A 26,117-nucleotide genomic window follows, 5' to 3' on the forward strand; every position below is an offset into this window, starting at 1 on the left:
CACACACACACACACACACACACACGCACACGCACACGCACACAAACACGAACAAAGTTAAAATTATGCATTCAAATGACGGTAAATTAATGACGCTGATAAAAGCATCCCTTCCCCCGAGACTCACACAAAGAGGAGTGCAGAAAAACTTCTTTTTTTCAGGTGTCCTCTTTTTCATCTGCCGCGGTCACATTCACCCTATAGATCCATACGGACCATCTTAAGGGACATGTGGATGTCTGTGTGTAGCCTAGATTATAGCTATGTTTCCTCTCTCTCTCTCTCTCTATTCAACTCAATCCAGAATACATTTTAATCAAATATCAGGCGTTGCAATGACAATTACCTCTCTAAAGCGTACGGATTGCAGCCTTGACGTCACAGAGGTAGGGATTCGCAATATTATCATTTATCGTGATAAAAACACTCGCGATAATCGTATCGTGGAGATTTAATTTATTGAGATAGCGCCCTCCGTCATGCACTGGGATCAATTCACCTTTTATTTCCCTACGTTGTTGTCGGGTGGAAACCCTTTATGTCCAAAACCGTTCGTTTTGTATTTATAATTTTAAAAATGATTTAAAATAGTAATAATAATAGATACCTATTTCCTCAGTATTTTCAGCCCGACCCAGCCGATTTGCTGCCCACAAGGAGCGCGCAAGCAATTAGGGGTTAAGAGTCTTGCTCAGGGACACACATCGACATTGCTACCCCGGCCTGGAATCGAACCTGGGACAACCAGGGGCTCTGGTTCCCCATGTGGGCTCCCTAACCACTCAGCTCCTTAGTGAACATAGCTGGTCTACAAGCACTAGGGGAAATAGTGCGAGGCGTTGTGAGCCATTGATTATTTTCCCTAGTTTAAGACGACAGTCTTGTATGCTGAAGCAGGGCTTTACATTACGAAAATAATTACATATGTGAAACTTGGAGATACAAGGTTTCTGCCCGACAGTGACAATATACTGTACATACTGTATATATACAGTATATGTAGAGACAGAGAGAGACAGAGAGAGAGAGAGAGAGAATGTGCGTTTTCTATTTTCTATCTATATCTATATTAGAGCCTCGTGTACTGGCGCACATGAATTGTAAATTCCACACATCATGTGAAGGACACTGTCAGTGGACACGTTGCAGTGGCGGGTGTGGTGTGTGTGTGTGTGTGTGTGTGTGTGTGTGTGTGTGTGTGTGTGTGTGTGTGTGTGTGTGTGTGTGTGCCGTGCGTGCGTGCGTGCGTGCGTGCGTGCGTGCGTGCGCGCGCGTGCGTGCGTGCGTGTGTGGGCGTGCGTGCGTGCGTGCGTGTGTGGGCGTGCGTGTGTGTGTGTGTGTGTGTGTGTGTGTGTGTGTGTGTGTGTGTGTGCGCGCGTGTGTGTGTGTGTGTGTGTGGGCGTGCGTGTGTGTGTGCGTGTGTGTGCGTGCATGTGTGCCAGTCGGGGCAGCCAGACCAATAAGACAGAGGCATGGAGGGTCAGTCATAATCCCCGGCTCATCTGGAGTCTGCTGGAGATGGGTTTGAGTGTCACAAAGAAATCCCCCCCCACCCCCCCTACTGCTCCGCTCAGCCTGCTGTAAAGCAGTGGTTCTCAACCTGTGGGTCGGGGTCCCTAGATTATTTCGGGGGGTCCCCAGATGATTAACTTAATGTGGAACATTAACATTACTCAACAGTAAACAAACCAGCATAAAGTTTACGTGTATAGAGGGTATCTGCACATTTCTAAAGTGACAATTTAAGGACTTTTTAATACCTCCAACATTGGCCAAGTTGTCAAATATTAGAGGCAGAAATTGAGAAAATAGCAGATCGCCACGCTCACAACGCCTCGCAACGCATGTAGATCTGCTACGTGTAGATCTGCTACAATATAGCCGTGTTATACAAAATGTAATGCCACAACTCTTAGTGGTCGTCAGGGTGGGGGTCCCCAGTTAAAATATGATTATTTTGGGGGTCACAGCCTTAAAAGTTTGAGAACCGCTGGTGTAAAGTAACCAAGTACATTTACTTTAAGTACTGTACTTAACTCAACTTTTGAGTTATTTGTACTTTACTCAGAGTAATTCCAATTTACAATACTTTTACTTCTACTCCGCTACATTTCGGATCCAAATGTTGTACTTTTTCTCCACTGCGATGATTTGAAAACTTGCAGGTATAAATGATTATTATAAAACATACATTAATTCACTTTAGCCCTATTTTCTACCTTGGCTATTTGACCTATCTAATAACATGCTCACAACGCGTCGCAAATCTGCTATTTTCAAACATTAAATGTTTGAAAATAGCAGATTTGCTTTGATTGATTGATTGATTGAAGGCTTTATTAGAAGTTTGCATAGAAAAATGTACAGATTCATGACGGTACAGTTCACTGGTACAAGGTCTACTAAAAGGAGATCCATGAAAAGACTAAGCTCATTTCAACAGGAAACCATTAAAGTATCTCATATAACATTTAATGACAGACAAATAGAACACAGTACTATGCAGTAGATATGTAAAGAAAAAAAGAAAACAGTAGGTCTATACAATCAGTAAGTACAGTATATACAATATATACAAGGAAGGGGCAGGTAACAGTAAGTCTAAACAATCAGTATGTACAGTATATACAAGGAAGGGGCAGGGAGGGTAGGGTTGGGCTAGGTTTTTACCAGTTGTGAACGGCTGCTGCCTGTAAGTGGTTTTTTAGGGCAATTTTAAAGGATGCTAGTGATCCACACTCCTTTATGGCCTTCGGTAAGGCATTCCACATTTTTGTGGTGTAGCAGAAGAACGAGTTCGACCCTTTCTTTGAGTTGACTCTGGGTTGAACGTGATCTGTGGCACTGCCTCTGGTGTTGTAATTATGGACATCCTTAACGTTTATAAAGTATTTTGACAGGTACTTGGGTATCATAGTGGTGTAGTGTATCTTGTACACCAGGCCCATTGCAAGTTGCTGTACTCTGTCATCTACTCTGAGCCACCCCACTCTTAACTGGTGAGTAGCGGTGAGGTGAGTCTGATTGGGAAGGTTAAGCAGGACCCTAATTAGTTTATTTTGGGCTGTTTGGAGTTTAGTTTTTAGGGCTTGTGGGGCGTCACGATACCATACGTGGACTCCATAGTCAAAGAGGGGCTGGATTATTGCACCAGCTATGGTCTTCAGTGTGTTGAAGTTGACCAATGGGGCGATCCTCTGTAGGAAACGAGTTCGTTGGTTGATTTTTTGTATTACTTTTGAAGTCATCTTTTCGCTGGAAAGATTAGCTTCAAGGATACATCCTAAGTAGGAGATTTCGTTTTTTCGTGTTATGACCTTGTCACCCACTTTGATTGTGAAGTTCTCTACCTTTTTGAGGTTATGATTTGATCCAAAGAGGATGGACTCGGTTTTGCCCAGGTGAATTGATAATTTGTTGTCGTTAAGCCATGTGCAGATCTTACTCAGTTCAGAGTTAAGTGTCTTTTCAACCTGCAAGTGGTCCTTGCCCGAGACTAGGAGAGCCGAGTCATCCGCGAACAGGAACAGGTTGCAGTCGCAAGCAGATGCCATGTCGTTCACGTATATTAGGAACAACAGAGGTCCCAGTATGCTACCTTGGGGAACTCCACAGCTTACTGGGAGGGGGGGGGGACAGGGTACCGTTAATCTCCACCACCTGTTCCCTCCCCACCAGGTAAGATTGCATCCAGCTCACTGCTGCGCTGTCAAGACCGATGGCTTTTAGTTTCTCAATCAGAATAGCATGATCCACGGTGTCAAATGCCTTCTGGAGGTCCATCATGACCATGCCACTATACTTGCCCTGATCCGCTTCGCGTTTGATTTGGTCAGTCAAATAGAGAAGGCATGTGTCAGTGGAATGGGATTTTCTGAATCCAGATTGGAACTCGTAAATCAGATTATTCTCATCGAGATATCTTGCAATCTGTTCGTAGACTATTTTCTCCATGACTTTGGATATGGAGCTAAGAATGGAAACGGGGCGGTAGTTTCCAGGGTCTAGTTTGCTACCTTTTTTATGCAAGGGGGTTACTTTTGCTAGTTTGAAGTCCTGGGGGACATGACCCTGTTCGATGGAAAGGTTAATTATGTGGGTAATGATTGGAGCAATGGTGGCGGCTGAATCTCTGAGAAATCTAGCTGGGATTTTATCAAGGCCAGTGGCCTTGTGTTGAGGTAGGGCGCTCAATTTTTTAAACACTTCATCAGTTGTCACTGTGGAAAGTTTAAAGCTGTCTTTACTGACGCCCAGTTTTTTGTAGAATGTATTAACAAATTCTTCACCATACCGCCCAGATGGGGCGACCAGTCTTTTGACCAGTGAACGGGCTGTGGTGGTAAAGGTTTCGTTAAAATGGGTAGCCACTTCACCTTTGTCAGAAATGAGAGCGGCGTCCGTTTTGATGTTTATGTTGTGGCATATGGTTTTGGATTTTAAGCCTAATTGGTTGTTAAGCAACTTCCATAGGTCTCGTGGGTTGTTTTTGTATTCATCGATTTTGTCGTCGATGTAGTTTTTTTTGGCGGATCTAACTAGGGCGGTTGTCTGGTTTCTAAGTCTCTTGCATTGAGCAGTAAGATGCTCAATGTGTTTTTTGAGGTCATGGTTGAATTTTTTCTTGAGCTTTTTGCAGCACTTTCGTTTTTCATCGTATTTTTTGTCTCTGAGTTTAGCTGATTCTGCAATATCTGAGTTATACCATGGCTCTTGGCGGGCTTTAACCCTGGTGGTATTCAAGGGGGCCACGTCGTCTAGAGCATCGGTCAATTTGGTTTTAAAACCGCACCATGCTTCCTCGACATCTGTACACTGCAGCTCTGGGGAAAAGTCTACACCCGCTAGTTTGAGATTAAAAGCCTCACTGGAGTAGTTCTTCAGGCTTCTAGCAACGACAGTTCTGTGGCCACTAGCTTTGGGTTTGTGTATTTTTCGGGTAGAGTAGATCATATAATGATCACTAAGACCGCATACAATAGCCCCGCTAGCGGTGACTTTGGACTTGTCAGTGGTTACGACGAGATCTATGAGGGTTTGAGAGTGCTCTGTCACCCTGGTGGGTACTGTGACAAGCTGAGTGAGGCTGTATTGATTGCATAACCCATCAAAGGACTTGAACATGGGTGCGTCTTTACGCAAAATGTCCACATTCCAGTCGCCCAAAATGTGACACTCAGTACCGTCCACCTTTGCTAAGCTCTCATCAAACAGCTCAAAGAAGTCATTCTGATCAGGTGGTCTATAGACAGCGCATACTAGTATGTTTTTTGCATGTTCAAAGATTACCTCAATCCATACAGTTTCAAGAGAACTGTGGTGTAAGTCTGGACGGGGCATAAAATTGACATCATTATGTACATACATGCAAACTCCGCCTCCATACCTGTTTCTATCATTTCAGTTACAGTATAGTTGGCAATTTCAATGCTAGCATCCGTAAACGAGTCATCAAGTTTAGTTTCAGAGAAGGATAAAATCTTTACCTTACCGTCATGAAACATTCCCTTAATTAACTCCAGCTTTTTGGGATTCAAGCTATTGATGTTTAAATGGACATGATGAAGTCCTGGTTTAGCAAAAACGACAGAGTGCATGTTCTCTGTAGTGATCGAACCAACGTCGGAGCAGGGGGGCTCTTTGTCTTCGACCGAGACAGGAAAGTTTGTCGTGGGGGGGAGGTGGTCATCATAGTCCGGTTGTAGTTGAGACTGAAGTGTGGGAGCGGTGGGGGTGGGGGTGGGGGTGGGGGTGAGCTCAGGTTCCTGTGTTGACTGTGAGCTCAAACAGGAGGAGATCCATGCCTTTTCGACCTCACGGGGGGTCGGTGTGGCGGCGCCGACAGCTTCAAAGCCAAGATATTGCGCCAGCCACGACTGATCACGATCCCTGGGGGGTGGCGGGACCAGCGGGGGGGCATCCGGCTCGACGGACATCTCCGGTGATCCAGCGGCTGCGAGCTGGGCACCAGCATCCTCGGTGACGAGGGGGGGCGGCAGGGGGACATCCAGGACCACGTCGGCGCTGTTGTTATCGGGCGGCGGATCGAAAACCACGGCCGCGAGCTGGTCACGAGTAGCCTCAATGTTGGAGCTTTGCTGTAGAGAGCCGCGTGGGCAGCCATAGCACTCGTCACCAGTAGAACCCGTGTCGATGTTTCCTCCGCTGGGGTTCTTTGTCTCGGAAAGCAGCTGTAATTCCCTCGTGAGACGGGCGGCTTGACGAGTGACTACGGGCCCTGGATGAACCTCAATATCACCAGAAAGAAGCAGAATAAAGTAAATGATGGACCGACTGTCCATTCTGCCTATCTGGGGTTTGTTCTTAGACAGCAGCAGCGTCCCAAGGACCGTCAGTTTACCGAAGCCGAGATGTTTTGGCTCCGATCCAACGTGAAGGAAAAAAAACACTGCGTGATTCCTCTCCATTCCGAAGCCGAGATGTTTTGGCTCCGATCCAACGTGAAGGAAAAAAAACACTGCGTGATTCCTCTCCATTCCGCACATAATTCTCCGTATATACAATTATGAGCGTTCCACGAGTCGGTAAACCATAAAAGAAACAATAGGAAAAAAAGAAGAAAAAGTATCCTTCCTTTCCATTGTCCCTGGACGGAGCGAAACACCATCTACTTTCTCAAAGATGTCCTTGACTGTCAGTGGCACACCACTTATACTTTTACTTTTAGTACTTTTACTTTTGGTACTTTAAGTATATTTTGATGCCAATACTTTGTACTTTTACTTAAGTACATTTTGAATTCCTGACTTTTACTTGTAACAGAGTATTTCTAGATAGCAGTATTGGTACTTTTACTTTTTAGTAAAACATGTTAATGCTTTTTCCACCACTGCCCATTGCCAACGCAGACGCACGCACGCACAATGAGCCATGCTCACAGTCACACGTCTTTTGTAGACACTTTTAACTGTACAGTAACTGCATGCACACACACACTTACACATACAGTATAAGATACATGCCTCCTGTGCACATAAACTGACATACATAGAGCAGACAAGCATAAACGAACACATACACACACACACGCACGCACACACATATAGCCATGCTCAAACACACACACACACACACACAGTGCAAGATACTCGTATGTACACGCCGCGCTCACAAACTAGCACACACAGGCACGCGCATAAAAATAGACCCACACAAATGATCCCATCCACTGACCCAGACGGACAGACACGTACACGCACGCGCACGCGCACACACACACACACACACACACACGCACACGCACACGTACACGCACACACAGAGGAGCGGTGTCCGCCTATGAATTCCAACACCTTGTGTCTCCAGCTCGGTTCCTGTCTGCACACAGCACCACCTTGACCTTCCCTCTCTCTCATGCTCGCTTCTCTCCTCCTCCTCCTCCTCCTCCTCCCGTCTGCCTCTTGTTTTCATGCCTCCCTGCCGCTTTGTCCTCCCTCTCTCCCTCCCTCCCTCTCTCTCTCCCTCCTTCCCTCCCCCTCTCTCTGCTTCCAGTGGTGTCAGTTCAGCAAAAGCTAGGGTATGGCAAAGATGGGAGTCCTCATGGCATTACATTTTGGATAACACGGTTCTATCGCCTCGCAGCGCGAGGCGTTGTGAGCATGTAGATCTGCTATTTTCACAATGTCTGGAAAAAAAGAGACTTTTGGAAAAAAAGACTGACGTTTTTTACACAGGTTTCTACGGTTTCTTGGGCTGGATATGGCGGCCTGGAACGGTTGTTCAAGTGTAGCTAAACTTGGCATGTTAGTAAACGTGCCACAATTAACAATAATGCATTGCACCTGTGCAGCTGACCTGCGGAACCTGGGAATATACCATGTTGTCAAGATGGGGCGAATACAATTGTGGAGAATATAATTATAATACCTTGTTAAAGTGACCATTTTGTTACATTTTGCATTTGTAGTTATTTTACTGTAAGTTAACAACATAATAACCAGCACAGATAGACAAAGAGACATTCATGGATTTATATTTATTTATAACTTTTATTTTTCCCCTGGACCCAGGGTATGGCAGCTGCATACCCCTGCCATACCCAATTGATGCCACTGCTCTCCCTCTCTCTCTCTCCCTCCCTCTCTCTCCCTCCCTCTCCCTCCCTCTCTCTCTGCTTCATTCTCTTCCATTTTCCACCCAGGTTCCACATCATTCTGTATTATATATATCGTCGCTGTCGGGTGGAAACCTTGCATATCCAAAACCGTTCCTTTTGTATTTATCATTTTAAAAAAACTTTTTAAACTAGTGAAAATAGCCCACACAACATGCTTGTAGATCTCCTGTTTTCACTACTTTTGTGCCACAGTCTTGTGTTATGAAGCAGGGCTTTACTTGACGAAAAAACGTACACATTTGAAACTTGGAGATACGAGGTTTCTGACCGACAGAGATGATATTTTTTCTTAAGACCTGAGGCGAATTCTACCGTCGTCTTCTAAACCAGTAGTTCTTTCAATATTTTTTAAAAATGTAAAAAAAAAAATACAATTTAAAAAATAGCAGATGTACAAGCTCGCAGAGCGGCACCAGGTGACACGCTGGTGAGCTTGTACATCTGCTATTTTTTAAATTGTATTTTTTTTTTTTACATTTTTGAAAAATGTCGAAAATGACACAGATGCTTTCCTGGTTTTAATGGGTTGATTCTTTCTTTCCTCCTCTCAATCTCATCTGAGAGTGGCACACATGCACGCTAACATTGATTTAATAGAACTAATCGATTTAATCAATTATTTAAAAAAATATCAATTCAATCAAATAACTCAGAATCGATCCCTATCTTGGGGTTGTAGGTGCAAAGCTTCATAATGCTTAATTTTCTAAATGCGTGTGCTTATAACACTTTTTGCACGACACCAAATAAAATAAAGTATAAACAAAGCAATACAAAACTAATGCTTGAGTTTTTGATCTTTGGTCAAATAATTTCTTGAATATTCCAAAAACACGCTTCTCGCAAAGCAATCTGTAGAATAATCGCTAAGAAAATAATCTGCCCCCTGCCCATCCCCACACACACACACACACACACACACACCCTCCTTCTAGCGCGGGGAAGGGTTGTGATGCCCATAGTGTTGCTTTTAATCCTCAAAGACCGGGAACGTGCCCGAGTCACGCTAGATTTGAACCACTTTAACCATTATTTTATGCTTTAACTATTGAAAAATAGCAGATATACAAGCTCACAGCGCGGCACCGAGTGCCGCGCTGCGAGCTTGTAGATCTGCTATTTTTGAAAAATCGTGAAAATGTGTGCAAGTCTTTGAATATCTTTGACCCGACTTCTAAATCCTTCCTCTAAATCAGTGGTTGTCAAACTTTTTTATGTCAAGGACCCCCAAAGATGCAGATATATTTGGCCACGGACCCCCATCTCAAAATATGTTGTTCCAGGGACCCCCCAGCAGCAGAGATTTGAGTTACAAAAGTTTGCTTTGAAAAATATATCCTGAAAAATGTGCACACATTTTCATGATTTTTCAAAAATAGCAGATCTACAAGCTCGCAGCGCGGCACTCGGTGCTGCGCTGTGAGCTTGTATATCTGCTATTTTTCAATAGTTTAAAACATTAAATAATTCTAGGCCTAAATCCTTTAATCCCAGCCTGTGCCATGCAGCATGTCACTTATCAAAAGCCTGTGGTCTATCAAAGGCTGCCAGCCAGACAGACGCATGCAATGCCCAATCACAGCGGCCCGCTCCCCGCCGCCGTGCATCCCATCGTTTGATTTGACTTTGGCGTGCGCAAATAAAGGATAATATTGTTGTCATTTAAGCCGCTTCCTCCGACTTTATTGCCTGGCTGCCGTGGCCTGGAGAGCTGCTGCTGCTGCTGCTGTGTGTGCGTGCGTGCGTGCGTGCGTGCGTGCGTGCGTGAGTGCGTGCGTGCGTGCGTGTGTGTACTAGGTAAAGCAAGCTTGCACATTTCAAACCATTAGTGGAGGAACTGAGCCATGCATCCTCTGGTACATGAAGTGAGCACAAGCAAAGGCACGCACACACGCGCACCCACGCGTGCTCTTTTTGCCTGACACTTGGGGTGCGTTTGGAAATGCACACCGGGTGTGTGCTCAGTGTAGTGAGTGCAATGGGCGTGACGTTGTAGAGTGCGTTCAGTGTGTGTTATTTACGAACGACCAGTTAAGAGGCAGCTGTGCGCTTTTTCCACTCTGAACTCTGAAGGTAAACTTTCTGAAAAGCAGCAGTTGCTAACATAACATTGACATTGAAAGGAGATGTAATTCATAAAATTGGCATACCTTCTGTTAGTTTACACGTTATGTGTAACTACAGTATCAAGCCCAAACGACCAATTAAGCTGCAAATGCTGCATTTTGTTCACGGCTGAGAAGCGCTCGAGACATGGCCATGAAAGCCAACCAATCAAAACACAGCACCGACGCACCACACCGTCAAACCCCATTTTCTGAGTAGGGTCTGGAGTGCGCATTTCCGAACGCACCCTCAGCGTCTGTTTGGTAACACACCCTGGGCGGTAGGGAGTTATGGGGAGGGGCTCCCTCAGACCCCTAACTTCCTGTCCTAGCGGCGGACACGGCTAATTAGCACAGCGGCGATCCTCTCTAATCGTTTACAACGTTTTAGCCGGGGAGAGGAGCTGAGCAGCGACTGGCCAACCCTGTACCTGTCGCCTGGACAAAGACCTGAGCAGGGAGGGAGGATGGCCAGGCCATTCAATATTCAGACTCTAACGCAGGGGTCTTCAACAGGGGGTCCGGGACTCCTAGGGGGTCCTCAAAGTTACTACAGGGGGTCCTCCAAATCTTTGTGTGATAGAAACTTTATTTTTTCTACACTAACCACTTGAATCCTAATAGTATCCTTATTCTGTGTGGAACATTAGCCAAGAATAGCCGATCTACAAGCTCACCTCGCAGCACAAGGCGTTGTGAGCATGTAGATCTGCTATTCTTGGCAAAGATGTTTGGTGAGAAAAGAAGAGCCGACTAAGTATTGACGATTCAAGTAGTTCAATGTCTAAAAGTACACATTAAACCAACAACCTACACTGATGACAGTATTGTCAAACAAGTCTAAGCTGTCTAAGAAATCTTTTAACATTTTTAATCCGAAACACAATTTTATACAATACGTAGTGGGGGTCCCTGCTTCATATCTCTCTCAGCTAAGGGGTCTGTGGCCTGAAAGCGTTGAAGACCCCACTTCCATTTTTCTATCATTAGAGCTAATGATAGAAAAATGGAAAACAATAACAGGTTTTTATATATTTTACGGGAATATTTCATATGTGGCAAAAACTGAATGAACTGAGGAGAGATGCTCTTGCAACATACAACATTCAAACATCCTTATCTTATCTTACATCCTCTGTTACGACTGCTGTCCAGCAAGGTACAGTAATGAACTCTTTTCAGTTGAGCCCAGATGGAGTGACCAGTAAGTCATCTTAACTTGAGTGCTGTTCCTGTGCCACATGACTACTGTATATGTCACATGATCAGTTTACATGTTAAATACAGAGGCATCTCACTCTCTCAGTATCCATTACAGAACACGTAACCAGAAACCTCTCTGACCACTTTCTGTTTAAAGTACCTTGCTGAACTCAATTCTTTTCTTTTAGCTAATTATGCCACAACAAAGAGGTGGTTCCTAGCTTTCTATCCACAACTTTCCAACGTCCCATCGTGCGTTGCTAAGAAGTTGTGAGGCAGTTCCGACGTTACAGCCGAGAGTGATCTTCAAGCTCACAACGGTTGCATCTGCGATGCGACGTGAGCTTGTACAGTATGTCTGCTGCTCTCCGGATGTGACCCACACATAATTCTACAGTAAACTCTCGCGGATAATTGCATATGAGTTGCAAATCCATAGCTAACCAAATTTGTATTTAACATGCTTTCTAGTCTCTTCTCATGGGTATTTACAATTATTTTCTATGGAACTCCTATACACACACAGTAAAATCCTCAGTGTCAATTTAATTTACGAAAGATGTTGTTCTGTTGCAATCCCCTGAAATCCTGTGAAAGGGCACATTTTGACACTAGACAAATATTGTTCCTTCGAAACAATTGTGGGCTCGCTTCAAGCCAGAAAACAATGGCTATAAAATCACAAAATGTCAAGATCGCAGGCAGTGCTCACTTTGACGTTACTGACGTCAAAGATTGGTCCATTTTGTTCCAAAAAATTGTTATGCAAAAGTTGACCCGCTGGTGGCGCTATAACAGGCCAATGTGAGAAGGGTGGTATCTGTTCCTTGACCTATTGGGAATGTGCTTGCAAGATTTCACGCACATTGCAGGCTGTGTTCATGATTTGAGGTGTTTTTGGCTTTGGCCACTTTATCGCTGCTTGCAGCTATATTTATTATTATAATATTTTTGTGTGTGTGTGTGTGTGTGCACTTCATAGGCATATTAGATAAAGGTCCTTAGATAGTGTGTAGAATGTTTCATGCAAATTGCTAAAGAAATCCTAACAGGTTTAAGCGTTTCACAAACTGCTCAAAATGATATAGCGCCCCCGTTTGGCCAATTGGGGTAAGATTGGTTTTAGTGATATTTGGACTAACACTCTACATCTTTGCCAAATGCCATGAACATGTTACTTTGCATGTATGATTTAGAGGCAGAAGAATAATTTGCATAAAACTGCAATATTCATTGAATTTATTAAAAAAGCATGTTTCAATTTTAAAGAAATCCGATCTGACAGATCTTTAGAGATTGGTCCAAAGTTCACGTAAAAAAAGTTTTGTGCACGTGGAGCGAAAATTCCATTTTGAGCAGTTTTACAAACTGCTCAAAATGGCGGAAAATTTAAGGGCGGAGCTTACTTAACAACGACACAGATGTCTTCCGCTTGAGTCAAAGCACGCGTGTAACAAGTTGCATGTCTTCAAACAAAACGAGTCATGACTTATGCCCGTTTGAAGTTCGAATTTTCAAACGCTTCGTATAGCGCCCCCCTTTGGCCGATTGGAATAAAATTGGTTTCGGTGATACTTTGACTAACCCTCCACATCTTTGCCAAATGCCATGAACGTGTAACTTTGCATGTATGATTTAGAGGCCGAAGAATAATTTCCATAAAACCGCAATATTGATTGAATTATTAAAAAATTATATTTCACTTTAAAAGAAATCCGCCGAGATAAATCTGACCGTATTGGTCCAAAGTTCATGTGAAAAAAGTTTTGTGCGCGTAACGAAAAAAACCCAGGAGGAGATAGATTTTTTCTGTTTTTCATATTATTCCGAATTGTGGGAGACCTAAAGGTCAGAGGTCAAAAGTTAGAGGGTAAAAGTTGTTCGGCATGAGGAGACGCATACATGTATACAGGTTTCATGGCTGTACCTAAAACACAGCATGAGCTATCCCTGTTCAAAGTTCGCACTTTCGAAGGCTTCCTACAGCGCCACCATTTGGCCGATTGCTGTATAAAATAATAGCACACTTCGCCACTGTAAGCTGAACACATTGATGTTTTTATTTTCATTTTCTCACTAAGTATGTAGGAGTAGAAAGGAACCGAAGTTCCCGTCTACAGTATGCATGATATGACTGATAGATAAATAATGACAACATCTAAAGTGTGCTCGCCTTTATAGGCGAGCCCACAATTACGTGTCATTGTGGGCTCGCCTATAAGGCGAGCACACTTTAGATATTGTCATTATTTACTAGGCAGGCAGTCAGTGCAAGTATCAAAAAACTTCGGTTCCTTTCTACTCCTACATACTTAGTGAGAAAATGAAAATAAAAACATCAATGTGTTCAGTTTACAGTGGCGAAGTGTGCTATTATTTTCTATAGCAATCGGCCAAATGGTGGCGCTGTAGGAAGCCTTCGAAAGTGCGATCTTTGAACAGGTATAGCTCATGCTGTGTTATACATACAGCCATGAAACCTGTATACACTTATGCGTCTCCTCATGCCGAACAACTTTTACCCTCTAACTTTTGACCTCTGACCTTTAGGTCTCCCACAATTCGGAATTATATGAAAAACAGTAAAAATCTATCTCCTCCTGGGATTTTCGCGTCAAGTGCACAAAACTTTTTTCACATGAACTTTGGACCAATACGGTCAAACTAGTCTCGGCGGATTTCTTTTAAAGTGAAATATATTTTTTTTAATAAATCAATCAATATTGCGGTTTTATGCAAATTATTCTTCGGCCTCTAAATCATACATGCAAAGTTACACATTCATGGCATTTGGCAAAGATGTGGAGGGTTAGTCAAAGTATCACTGAAACCAATTTTATTCCAATTGGCCAAAGGGGGGCGCTATACGAAGCGTTTGAAAATTCAAACTTCAAACGGGCATAAGTCATGACTCGTTTCGTTTGAAGACATGCAACTTGTTACACGCGTGCTTTGACTCAAGCGGAAGACATCTGTGTCGTTGTTAAGTAAGCTCTGCCCTTCGATTTTCCGCCATTTTGAGCAGTTTGTAAAACGCGTAAACCCGCTTTTATTCTGGAATTTTCGCTCCACGTGCACAAAACTTTTTTTACGTGAACTTTGGACCGATATCTAAAGATCTGTCAGATCGGATTTCTTTAAAATTGAAACATGCTTTATTAAATAAATTCAATGAATATTGCAGTTTTATGCAAATTATTCTTCTGCCTCTAAATCATACATGCAAAGTAACATGTTCATGGCATTTGGCAAAGATGTAGAGTGTTAGTCCAAATATCACTAAAACCAATCTTACCCCAATTGGCCAAAGGGGGGCGCTATATCATTTTGAGCAGTTTGTGAAACGCTTAAACCCGTTAGGATTTTTTTTTTTGCAATTTGCATGAAACATTCTACACACAATCTAAGGACCTTTATCTAATATGCCTATGAAGTGCACACACACAAAAAAATAATAATAATGAATATAGCTGCAAGCAGCGATAAAGTGGCCAAAGCCAAAAACACCTCAAATCATGAACACAGCCTGCAATGTGCGTGAAATCTTGCAAGCACATTCCCAATAGGTCAAGGAACAGATACCACCCTTCTTACATTGGCCTGTTATAGCGCCACCAGCGGGTCAACTTTTGCACAACACATTTTTTAAACAAAATGGACCAATCTTTGACGTCAGTAACGTCAAAGAGAGCACTGCCTGCGATATTGACATTTTGTACTTTTACAGCCATTGTTTTCTGGCTTGAAGCGAGCCCACAATTGTTTCGAAGGAACAATATTTTTCTAGTTTGACTTTTAATTGAGAGCGTGCATGACTCAAACATTTTGGACAATTTGTTCTGGACAATTGGGGACAATTTCCACAGAATATAGAAGAACACCACAATTAAATAAATAAATAAAGGAGCAAGTAAGCAGGTGTCTCATGCACTGCACATTAAGTATACAGCAAATCAATAAACAATTCTTCAGGTCTCTGTGTGCCACTTGTTCGTGGCCAGGAGCACACAGTTATCTTAGCGGTTCATAATCTCTTTACATACTGCTGTCTTTACTCTGTCATTAGTCTTTGTAGTCTTTTCTTTCTTTTTCTTTTCACGGAAGCACAGAAAGCCTCTCTGTGAGTGTGAACGATCGGGGGATTGATCGAAAAATATTCTGTGACTACTTGAAAAGGTAAGGAAAAACGCAAGATATAGTTGGGCAGTGAGTGAATAATAGGAATTTCTTCTATTTATTTTTTCTCCCCCTAAAATTCTTTTGAAATGTTTAATTTACATATTTTAGCATTTTGGGGGGAATTATTTGGAAAATATTTTGAATAAAAATGGATGCGCAACCCACAAATGGGTCCCGAGTCAGACCCAGTGTTTGGGAAACAGTGTGCTACAGTATGGCCAGGAATGAGGCAGTTATGACATAGTTTCTGGGCTGAGACACTTGCTCACAGCAGGGTGCCACAGAGCACTAATCCAGAGAGGGCCCCGCCATGCCTCAATTTAAAGCAGTACTACACTGTTTTTCAATATCCCTGTCTTTATCAGCAAAAAACTAAAAAAGTAATATAATGTTCTACACGTTTTATTATGTATAATAAAACGTATAGGGTTCCAGGACCCCTAGGGATCCTCAGAGTTACTACAGGGGCTCCTCCAAATCTTTGAGTGATACAAAGTTTTTTTCTCCTTTTTTATATTAACCATTTGAACCCTAGTGTTTATATTCTGAGAACTTTAGACAAAAGGCGTTGTGAACTTGTAGATCGGCTATTTTCGGCAAAGAGCTTCTGTGTAGAGGGGAAAATGAGCAGGCTAAGTTTAGAGTGAAAGGTCAAGTTTATTAAGTATTGATGGTTCAAGTGGTTAATATCTAAAAACACAAATTGACATGAATCCAAAATACACTGATGATTGTGCTGTCAAACAATGAAACTATATGGAATCTATGAAAAGGTTGTGGGGGTCCCTGCTTCATCTCTCTCTCAACTAAGGGGTCCTTGGCCTGAAAACGTTGAAGACCCCTGCTTTAAGGCACAATCAGTCTCTTCTGTGTGACGTCAGACCAGAGCTCAATCAGCAAGAGAAAATGAGAAAAAGAGACAGACAGACTAAGAGCGATAGGGAGAGAGAGAGAGAGGGAAGAATGAGAGGGGGAGATAGACCTGAGAGTAAGAGAGAAGGGGAGTGAGAGCCTATTTTCACTTACGCAAAAACACGATCAATGCTGGGTAGTACCGAAATCTGAACACGCTGACCGCCGTATTGTCAACGCGATAAATTCCAACACTTTGCTTTACACAAGTGACAGTATCTGGACTGGAGGCTAATCAATCAATTGAACTACAAGTGTAGTCATGAAGTCAAGTTTAATTGAAAAAAGTGGGATTATTTTACTGCACTGGCCTTCAGTCATCGTTCGCTAAAGAAATATATATATTTTATTAATACAATAAAGTTTGATGAACTGTTAGGACAACGGTGTTGTTAAGATGTCAGTGGGTGTACAGAGTGCTTAATTGGCCCATTCCAGCTTTCACTTGAAGTACGACAAGCAAAAAAGAGATGGCTTTCATAGTTTGCATTCATATCGTTGTTGTCGGGTGAAAACCTTGTATCTCCAAGTTTCAAATGTGTACGTTCTTTCGCAAAGTAAAGCCTTGCTTCATCATACAAGGCCGTCGCACAAAAGTAGTGAAAACAGCAGATATACAAGCAGACAACGCCTCGCGGTGCGAGGCGTTGTGTGCTTGTATATATAACGTGCTTGTATATATTGTGTGCTTGCATATATAACGATATGTTTCCTTGCTTGTGTGTGTGTGTGTGTGTGTGTGTGTGTGTGTGCGTATACGTATGTGTGTGCGTGTTCGGTCTACATCAAGACACATTTTGTGCAGCATCTTACTGAGACTTTGTAAGCATGATCGTACACAGTGTGTCTGTGGATTGAGCAGAGATGGATGGAGGCAAAGCTGAGATGCGTGGGAGGAGAACGGGGCATAATGGTAGACATGCGGGGGGGGGTGTTGGGGGGGATAGTAATGATGAGCAGTACCCAGAGGAAAAATCTGCTTCTCATTTAAAGCTTTTCAGTTGCTCATGAGACGTAAGGGAGCCACACTTTTGTTTCTCATGTGTGCTTCATTAGAAGATCAGATATTGCTCTCCTTGAAGCTCCTTGTAGATCCTAAAGGTGCTTTAGGATCTTTAAGGAGCTTCTCATTTGGAGCCATGTTTGAGAAGAATTTGAGTATCTTATTCTGAGATTACAGGGAGTGAGAGACGAGATGTAGGGGAGCACTCTCTATTGACTCATTAGTGTATCCTATATTACTCTCATATTGAGCCAAATATGAGAAATAATTGAGTAGCTTTATTTGAGATGATAGGAGCAATAAATGAGACATAGGTGAGAGCTCTCTGATGGCTCATTTAAGTCTCTTAACTGTGACCCAAGATTCTTACTTTGAGCCATTAATGAGCAATAATTGAGATTTAATTACCCAGAACCTTTTTTTCTCACTTGGAGCTGTAAATGAGATACAGTATACATGCAGATATTTTGATATAAAAACAATACAATAATTTCCTTCAATAAAACTTTATTTAATTTCCTTCAATAAAACTTTATTTTCTGTAAGGTGGCTGAAGATGAAGTGCTTTTAACAGTAGTCTTTTAAAAGACTACTTTGGAAAAGGTTTGGGTTGTGTATTTACCTTGCCATGATGTAACTCTAAGGTGGCCAAGAAAACAATACATTTTAGTTATACAACAACCCAAACTACGACCAAAGTGGTCTTTTATTCCAAATAAAATAAAAACAAACATCACAGTTCCTCCCCTTACTACTCATGAATGCAGTGCCAAACAAGAAAGTGACCCTAATCAAATCAATGTGACCAAAACAGTCACTGCTACTTAAGTCAAATACATGCAAAAAAAAACACATGCAATAATACTTAACTAATTAAATGCGCACAGCTTAAAAGTTCACTTAAGAGTGCAAAGTGCCCATTGGTCAGTGCAAAAAGCAGAAGTGACATGTACTCCCAGCAAAACCGGACAGGAACAAACAGTCAGTGATAACTATTCCAGTTATAAGTTACAGTTGTCCTTACCAAACGACCGTTGTGTTTCATTGTATAATGTGAGGACAACATTCACGAAGGACTGCCAGTCTCTCACGTCTCCGTCCTGGGTAGATGAATCTATCTGTTCCTCTGTCTCTTACTCCAGTATCCGAGGATCTCGGGTGGGAGTTCTTAAAGATTGTATTAAGTTTCCTGCACCCTGGCCAATTCCTCCACCCCTGCAAGGAGAACCCAACAACGGTGTCCGCCTTCCTCACCAGTCTGTTGAGGTTGAAGGTGTCACCCGCTCAGTTGTTCCTCCCCAGCACGTTATTCCAAAGAAAACTGCTCCACTTGCCATACCAGATTGGTAGAACATCTGTAGCATCCTGTTGCACACGCCAAACGATCCCGTCTTCTCAGGAAGAGCAGGCTGTTCTTACCCTTCCTGTGAATCGCCTCTGCGTTGTGCGACCAGTGTTTCCACGGACACCGCCTTCCATCCAGCTTCGGTGCCATACCGTAAGACATAGTCTGCAGACAGGGAAGAAATTAGCTATATAAGCACAGTCAACATGTTTTCCCCACGCCAGTGATGTCGTTCGAACCTTCTCTCAGTCAGTGGGGGAAAATAAAAGATACAATGTTACATTAAACCCTGAGACACAATCTCTTCCATTGAAATAACCAAAGAGTTAATGATCGTTTCGGCCTACACCTGCCACTGTTCAGCGACTGTTGCAGCGCAGCTATCTACAAGACTCTTATTAAGAAGGACCCAGAAGGGGCACTGTTTGATGTAAAGTCATCAACAAAACTTCCAGCTAAACCTTCAGTTTTAGAGGGGCTTTCAACAGGATAATCACAAGGTTTGTGTGCTTTATTAAGATAAAGTACCAAAGAAATTAGAACAACCAGGCTGACCGCATTTAAGACAAAGTGTCTTTCCTGAACAAAGTCTGTGGATTAACTTCAAGTGCGTTGTTAGTGAGTTGGCATTGGCCTGAGGGACTTTACAAATAAAACAAAACATCTCAGTATCAAATCAGTGCATCATCAGAGCACTCAGATAACAATATACTTTTCAGTATTACAATTCAGTGCAGCATCAGAGCCCTCAAAATAAATCTTCTCAGTTTAGCATCAGAACCCTCAAAACCATCTCAAAAGTATCAGAAATCAGTGCAGAATCAAGAGCCGGGAGTCTCTGGTAGGGGACCCAACCGGTAGGAGACAATATAATCTCAAAAGTATTAAATAAATAAAAACAAAATAAAAATAATAATCAGTGCAGCATCCGAGCTCTCATTTATTTGACCCTGGGATTGACCTTGGTGGTAGCAGCATCTATCTGGTAAACAGCACTTTGCAAGAAGTGGTAGACATTAGCCAGATCCCGGTTGTACGAGGTAGCGAAGACGAAATGATTTTTAAAAAGCGTGTCGAAAGAGGCAAGGGAGTCTGGTGACTTACACGGGATTGCACGTTTGTCAATCACAATGAAGTATTTGTGTATGGTACACCTCTGGGTCCCCACAGCCAGTAGATAGGGTTGACGACTCTCGTGATGCTGTCCAGATGCCCCTCGACACTGGTCCCAGTCTGTGACAAGAGAACTTCATTAGTCATGTATTACAATTAATATGTTTGCAGTTTAGAGCCCCAACTTTATGAGATAGCCACCAGAATCACTTCTTGCCACAAAATGCAACCAACAACATTCTGCCTTATCTTTATTCTGCTAAATGTAAAATAAATAAACATATTCATATCGGTGTATCTCAGGCTGATGGGGATAGATCTGTGGGGGGCGAAAGCAGACAATTATCACAGGGCAGTCGCTGATTACAGATGAGCATGGTTATCGCATGATTTCACAAAAGTATAGTTTTAAGGGTGACTATTAGGGACAGAACAGTGAGCCATCTTAAACTTTAATTGAACTATAAGCTTACCTAGATGAACTTCACAAGGTGGTCAATGGCTTGTCGGGCTGAGAGCTTCCCTGGTCTCTTGTTGCGGCCTTGAGGTGAGGGTGGCATGAGGTGGATAAGGCAAGATGGAGGACATCTCACTGTCCCATCCTGAAAATACAAGGGAGAGAAAAAAAACCAGACATTTTTACTAAAATCTCTTCATTTTGGTTTCGAAACCAATTCCCTCTTCCATTAGTATTAGTCATTTAATTCCAGCATACCATTTTCCAGTTGTCCTGTTGGGATTCAGCTTTATGAAGCAGATCTTCAAGGTCGCCTGTCTGGGTGAGGCCATGGCTTTGTTCAAGGACTTTCTGCCTGTAGCGAGTAGGCCCCTTTTCCAGGAACTTGGAAAAGGGGCAGCGATGCAGCGATGTCATCACCAAACATCAGACTGAAATTCTGCTCCATCTGCAGACAAGATGGAATACAGACGACAACATGGCATACATTTTTAATAGGTTCACCTTATGACCAGGGCTGTGATCTGTTTAAAGTCATTTTTCATTTCAGTTCGACTTTAAGGCAATACATACCATTCCCGCAATGTCAAGAAATCTTGGAAAGGTGGTGAATATTTCAGAGGACTTCACTGGGTCATGAACCATTGCTTGGCGATGGGTGAAGGTGTGTTTCATCTTCTCCTCGACGATTGCTTCATCAGTTGTATGGTTCATCAGTGCGATGGCCTCACAACACTGGGTTTTGACAGGGGATTCTGACACTCTGTAATGATCCTCTCTCCTCCAGGTTTGGCCATCAGAATGTTTTCAATCATCTAAGTGGGAGGGGGGAAAAGGGGGGGACAGGGATTTGGTGGCCAAATATATTTACAGTAGCACAAATGTAAACCATGCCCCCCATACTTCTCCGCAATTGTACTTTGCCATTTACCCCCCTGCTGCCCCCTTTATCAGAATCACCATCTTGATCTCCATTTCAAACAGTCATCTGCAAATCTTACCTGAGCGAGATGAGTCAGGTCAGCTCTGTTCCTTTGGGCAGGACACGGCTGCAAAATGGTGGTGTCATCAGTCCCCATTGTCTGCACTGGAGCTGAGAAAGGCTAGTTTCAGTGAGCCTCACTGAATCTAGCATGTTGACATAACAGGAGTGATTATAATAACATGTGATTAGCAAGAGGGGATCATTTGTGTTAAGAGTAATGTAAAAGAGATATTATAAATAAATATTGCGTGCCGGATCAAACAACATGAAGTGCTTTTGCGCACTGCTGCCAGTAGCCTACTTATTTAGCGTCTGGTACTAACTCTGCTGTCACGTACTGCAGTTGTTCTCAAACTTTTCAGGCCGCAACCCCAAAAATAATCATATTTTAACTGGGGACCCCCCACCCTGACGAGCACTAAGAGTTGGGACAGTACATTTTGTATAACACTGTTCTATTGTGAAAGTCTAGCAGATCTACATGCTCACAACGCCTCGCATTGCGAGGCTTTGTGAGCATGTAGATCTTCTATTTTCACAATCTCTGAGTCTAATATTTGATCATTTGGCCCAATGTTTGGTCTGTCATTTTAGAGGTATTAAAAAGTCCTTAAATTGTCACTTTAGAAATGTGCAAATACCCTCTATACACTTAAAGTTTGTTGGTTTGTTTACTGTTGAGAAAACAATGATTAGCCAATCATCAGGGGACCCCCCAAAATAATTTAGGGACGCCCCTGGGGGTCCCGACCCAAAGGTTGAGAACCACATTTCTAATACCTCAAAAGAACAGGGGAACAAAGGAAAGAAAAGACCGTTATAACATTAAAAGTAAACAAATTATATAAAAACTGGTCAAACGTTGCCCAAATTGTCAAATGATATAAGAGGCAACAATTGTGAAAATAACAGATCTACAAGCTCACTGCATTCCAAGTGCTTGTCAGGGTGGAGGGTCCCCAGTTCAAATATGACTATTTTGGGGGGTCCCCAGTTCAAATATGATTATTTGGGGGGCTTAAGTGGTTAACAGTCAACAGGATCACTGATTACATTAATTATGAGAAGCAGTGTTCTTGGTGACATCACCACCAACAAGTGCCACAGGATATAAATAACAACAAGTGGGCTTGAGACCAGTATATTATACCAAAACTTCATAGGATAGACCAAGGATATTCTCCTCAAAAATATAAAATAAATAAAAAATACCAACAGTACAAAGGCAGGGCCCTTAGCCAATGAGGCTAAGGGCACAGGGGTATATATTTGTGCCCATATGAGCCCACACTGTTTTGTATGAACAGTATTTCTAGTTAAGAACTGGTTCTCAAACTGTTTTTTTATTTAAAGGACCCCCTGTTTTTAGTATGCATATGGCCATGATCCCCCATCATCCATAACTCCCCTAGAACTGTACAAATGGAACCAGATGGACCTGTTAGGGTTAATTTGGTTCCATTTGTATACTCTACTACCATTGCTAGCTAACATTAGCCACAAATACCACACACACACACACACACACACACACACACACACACACACACACACACACACACACACACACACACACACACACACACACACACACACACACACACACAGTATTGAACAGCTGCTAGCTAACTTTGGCTCTGTTAGCCACAATACCACACAACAGGCTGCAAGCTGTGCACAAATACACAGCAAAGCACCTTCTGTTAATACAAAATAAAAAAACGTCCACTTCTATCAAAAGGGAAGCTTATCTTACACATTTTGAACATTCAGTTCCATTAGGATGTAGTCTACTGTAAAAACGTTAGCATCAGCTAGTGTTAGCATTAGCTAGCGTTAGCATTAGCTTAGTTGTACTGGTTGGATGAACCTTTCAGAAAAATACACACTTTGTACAAAAACACTGCAGACAACATTCTTAAGTAACATACAGTACATGTAGGTTACTTTATCCAGTGGCTATGTTGTTTCACCTACCTAAAAAGGATAAAGTCCATGAGAGCATATAACTCCTGGTTGTTCTTCTCTTCAGCACTGACTGACTGAGGTTCAAAATGGCAGCCAGCCCAGACTGGTTCAAACCAGTTCCAAGTCGTTCCAATAGCTCCTCTCTGTCTTGAGGAGCAATAGATGAGCAGCAAATGAGCAGCAAATGTTTCCTCTGAGAAAGTATAATAATAAGGATATGCCCCGCCTCCTACAGAGCTCTGTTTCCTGCTAGATCAAAGCAATATGTGATGTCACTGTTCTCATCCTTCCCAGTTGTTGTTTGGGCAATTAACCCTTTGACTGACTGCTGCTGAAGCAATAATGCATTGTTTTTCATGAACTACTGTACACTTATCTAAAGATTAGATCTGATCAGATCAGATCAGGGGTCTTCAACAGGGGGTCCGCGACCCCTAGGGGGTCCGCGGGGATACTGCAGGGGGTCCCCTAAAAAAGGGGGGGGAAATATATAGGATATATATAAATATATAATTTATTTTAAGAAAGAAAAAAAAGAAAAAATATATATTTTAATAGCATTATTATTATAGCAGTATTGAATGCACAATGTGATTTTACACAATTTTATACATAAATATACAATATATGTTGTAGCCCCCTTCCCTACCCTACAAGGTATCTCAGTTATAACTATTATAATTATAATAAACATACTATAAAGTGTTAGGCCTATACATCATTGGAAAAAATACTATTTTTGTCAATACTGCATGTAGAAATACTCTGTAACAAATCATTCTAAATTTACTTAAAGTACAAAACTGTTGGTATGAAAATGTATTTAAAGTGCAAAAGTAGAAAGTACTCATTATGCAGAATCTTTGAAAAGAGCAGATCTACAAGCTTACAATGGCATTGGTAAAATTTTTGAGAGGCCATTTTTGCGACCGTTAGGTCGCAGTTACTATCAAAACCTTCACTGGCAGTCTGTCTGCCTGTCCGTCTGTCCGTCCGTCCGTCCACATCACGGCACACCACACTTTTGCCCTTCTCCACAACCGTTGCCCCTATCCATGCCAAACTTTGCACACACACTCCTTGCCTGCCAATCCACAAGCTCCACCCCTCCAGAGACCCCTGGAGCTCCAGGGACCCCCAGGGACCCCCTGGCGCCACTGCCAAAAAGTCAAAAGTAGCCGATCATACATGTGCTTATCTCCTGGTTAGGGAGTCTTACTGGTATTGTTCTGCTCCAGGATTCTGGCTACCCCCCCTAAATCACATGCGCTGAGTCAGAATATGCAGGTTTTATTCCAATGCGCAAACAGGAAGTGTCTCAAAACTGCCACTTCCTGGTGTGTTTTGGGTATTACGAGTTGGTAGGTGCTCCGATATATTTTTTTCTCATGTCTGCATGTCATTTTAAGCCTCAGGTCGACATTCAGTAACCCTAATATCCTATCGTGATTTTATAGTAATTCAAAGGAGGCTAACCCTAGTTTAATCCTAGGAATGTCGCACAGAAATAAAACACACCTCCACGTGTTCGTCTCGGTGAGCTATTCAACATACTAAAAGATGCGCCCTTGACACATGATGGTTTCGGACTTATAACACGAAATAGCTAACCCTAGGGTCAGCTATTTCGCGTTATAAGTCAAAGACGATGCGACATCAGACCTTGGTTCCGAGATATGTTGTAGAGCTCTCCGAGACGAACGTGTGGATGTCTTGGTTATCCTCCTACGACCTTTCTTCCCTGGGATCTCCAATTTGACTAAGGGTCATAGAGTCTATAAACGTTAGAGCACATTGAATGCCAGGCCAGAGAAAGCTATCTCCTCACAGGAGTGTCTGTGTGGGATGAACCTTATACTGGCGTGTTCAGCTCGCAGAGACGAACATGTGTATGTGTGTGTGTGTGTGTGTGTGTGTGTGTGTGTGTGTGTAACTCCTCTATACGACACTCCTGTGCCGAGAGAACGGCCCCTAAAGTTAGAATTAGGGTTAGCCCTCTAGGGGTCATACATCAACGCGTTCGTCTCAGCGAGCTGATCAAGAATCTTTTTGCCATGTGTCTGTGCGTCCCCTAGAACCCGAGCTAGCTCTTTTAGAAGGGTTAGAAATCGACTAAAGCATTTTTACGTGACGGGATAAGACTAAGAAAGATCTAACTGATCAGTCTTGATCACATGACTAGCGATTTGTGTGAAATTTGAAGGAGTAATATAAGAAAATATGTATTACGTAAGTCGGCCTGCTGGTGGCGCTATAAAAGGCATGTGACAAATGTAGGACAAAGTTGAAGTTTTAGTCATGCTGCATAAATTGTTGAAACTCATGTAGTAGTAATAATATCTATGTAACTAACTTATAATGGTTATCCCCCAAATTAGCATTCTATTGATGCAGACCCTTAGTTTTCATTAGATAACGTTTCTGTAAGTTCTATACTTTATCTTAATAAACTATCTGATACATTGCTTTTAACATTCTTAAATTGGCATGAGATTGGTTCTGTATGTGATAAAATTGAGACATAATTTATCTAATTGTTGGTATCATTCGAGAGCTTGTACTAGCTAGAATGATATATACTTAAGACATTTTCTGAATATGCTATAAATAAAGCAAGTGAATTAAAATGAGCATTAAACACAAATGCATGATCAAATGAGAATGATTGAAGACTGCATCGTTTATAGCTATATACTGGCCAATCTGAGTC

General features: G+C 42.4%; 1 long non-coding RNA gene and 1 pseudogene across 2 annotated transcripts in view; both read right to left on the reverse strand.

The window, feature by feature from the left end:
- The window catches only part of LOC308280067 (fidgetin-like), a 77,356-nt pseudogene that overhangs the window by 4,131 nt on the left and 47,108 nt on the right, over positions 1-26,117 (reverse strand). The gene's annotated exons all lie outside the window — the stretch shown is intronic.
- On the reverse strand, positions 19,620-23,808 carry LOC308280493. The gene is made up of 3 exons (XR_013961745.1): positions 20,713-23,808; positions 20,471-20,599; positions 19,620-20,117 (listed from the first exon to the last, which is right to left on the reverse strand). It is a non-coding gene; the product is annotated as an uncharacterized lncRNA (long non-coding RNA).

This window comes from Nannobrachium achirus (assembly GCF_963921795.1).
Source record: "Nannobrachium achirus genome assembly, chromosome: 24".
In the NCBI taxonomy this organism is placed as follows: domain Eukaryota; kingdom Metazoa; phylum Chordata; class Actinopteri; order Myctophiformes; family Myctophidae; genus Nannobrachium; species Nannobrachium achirus.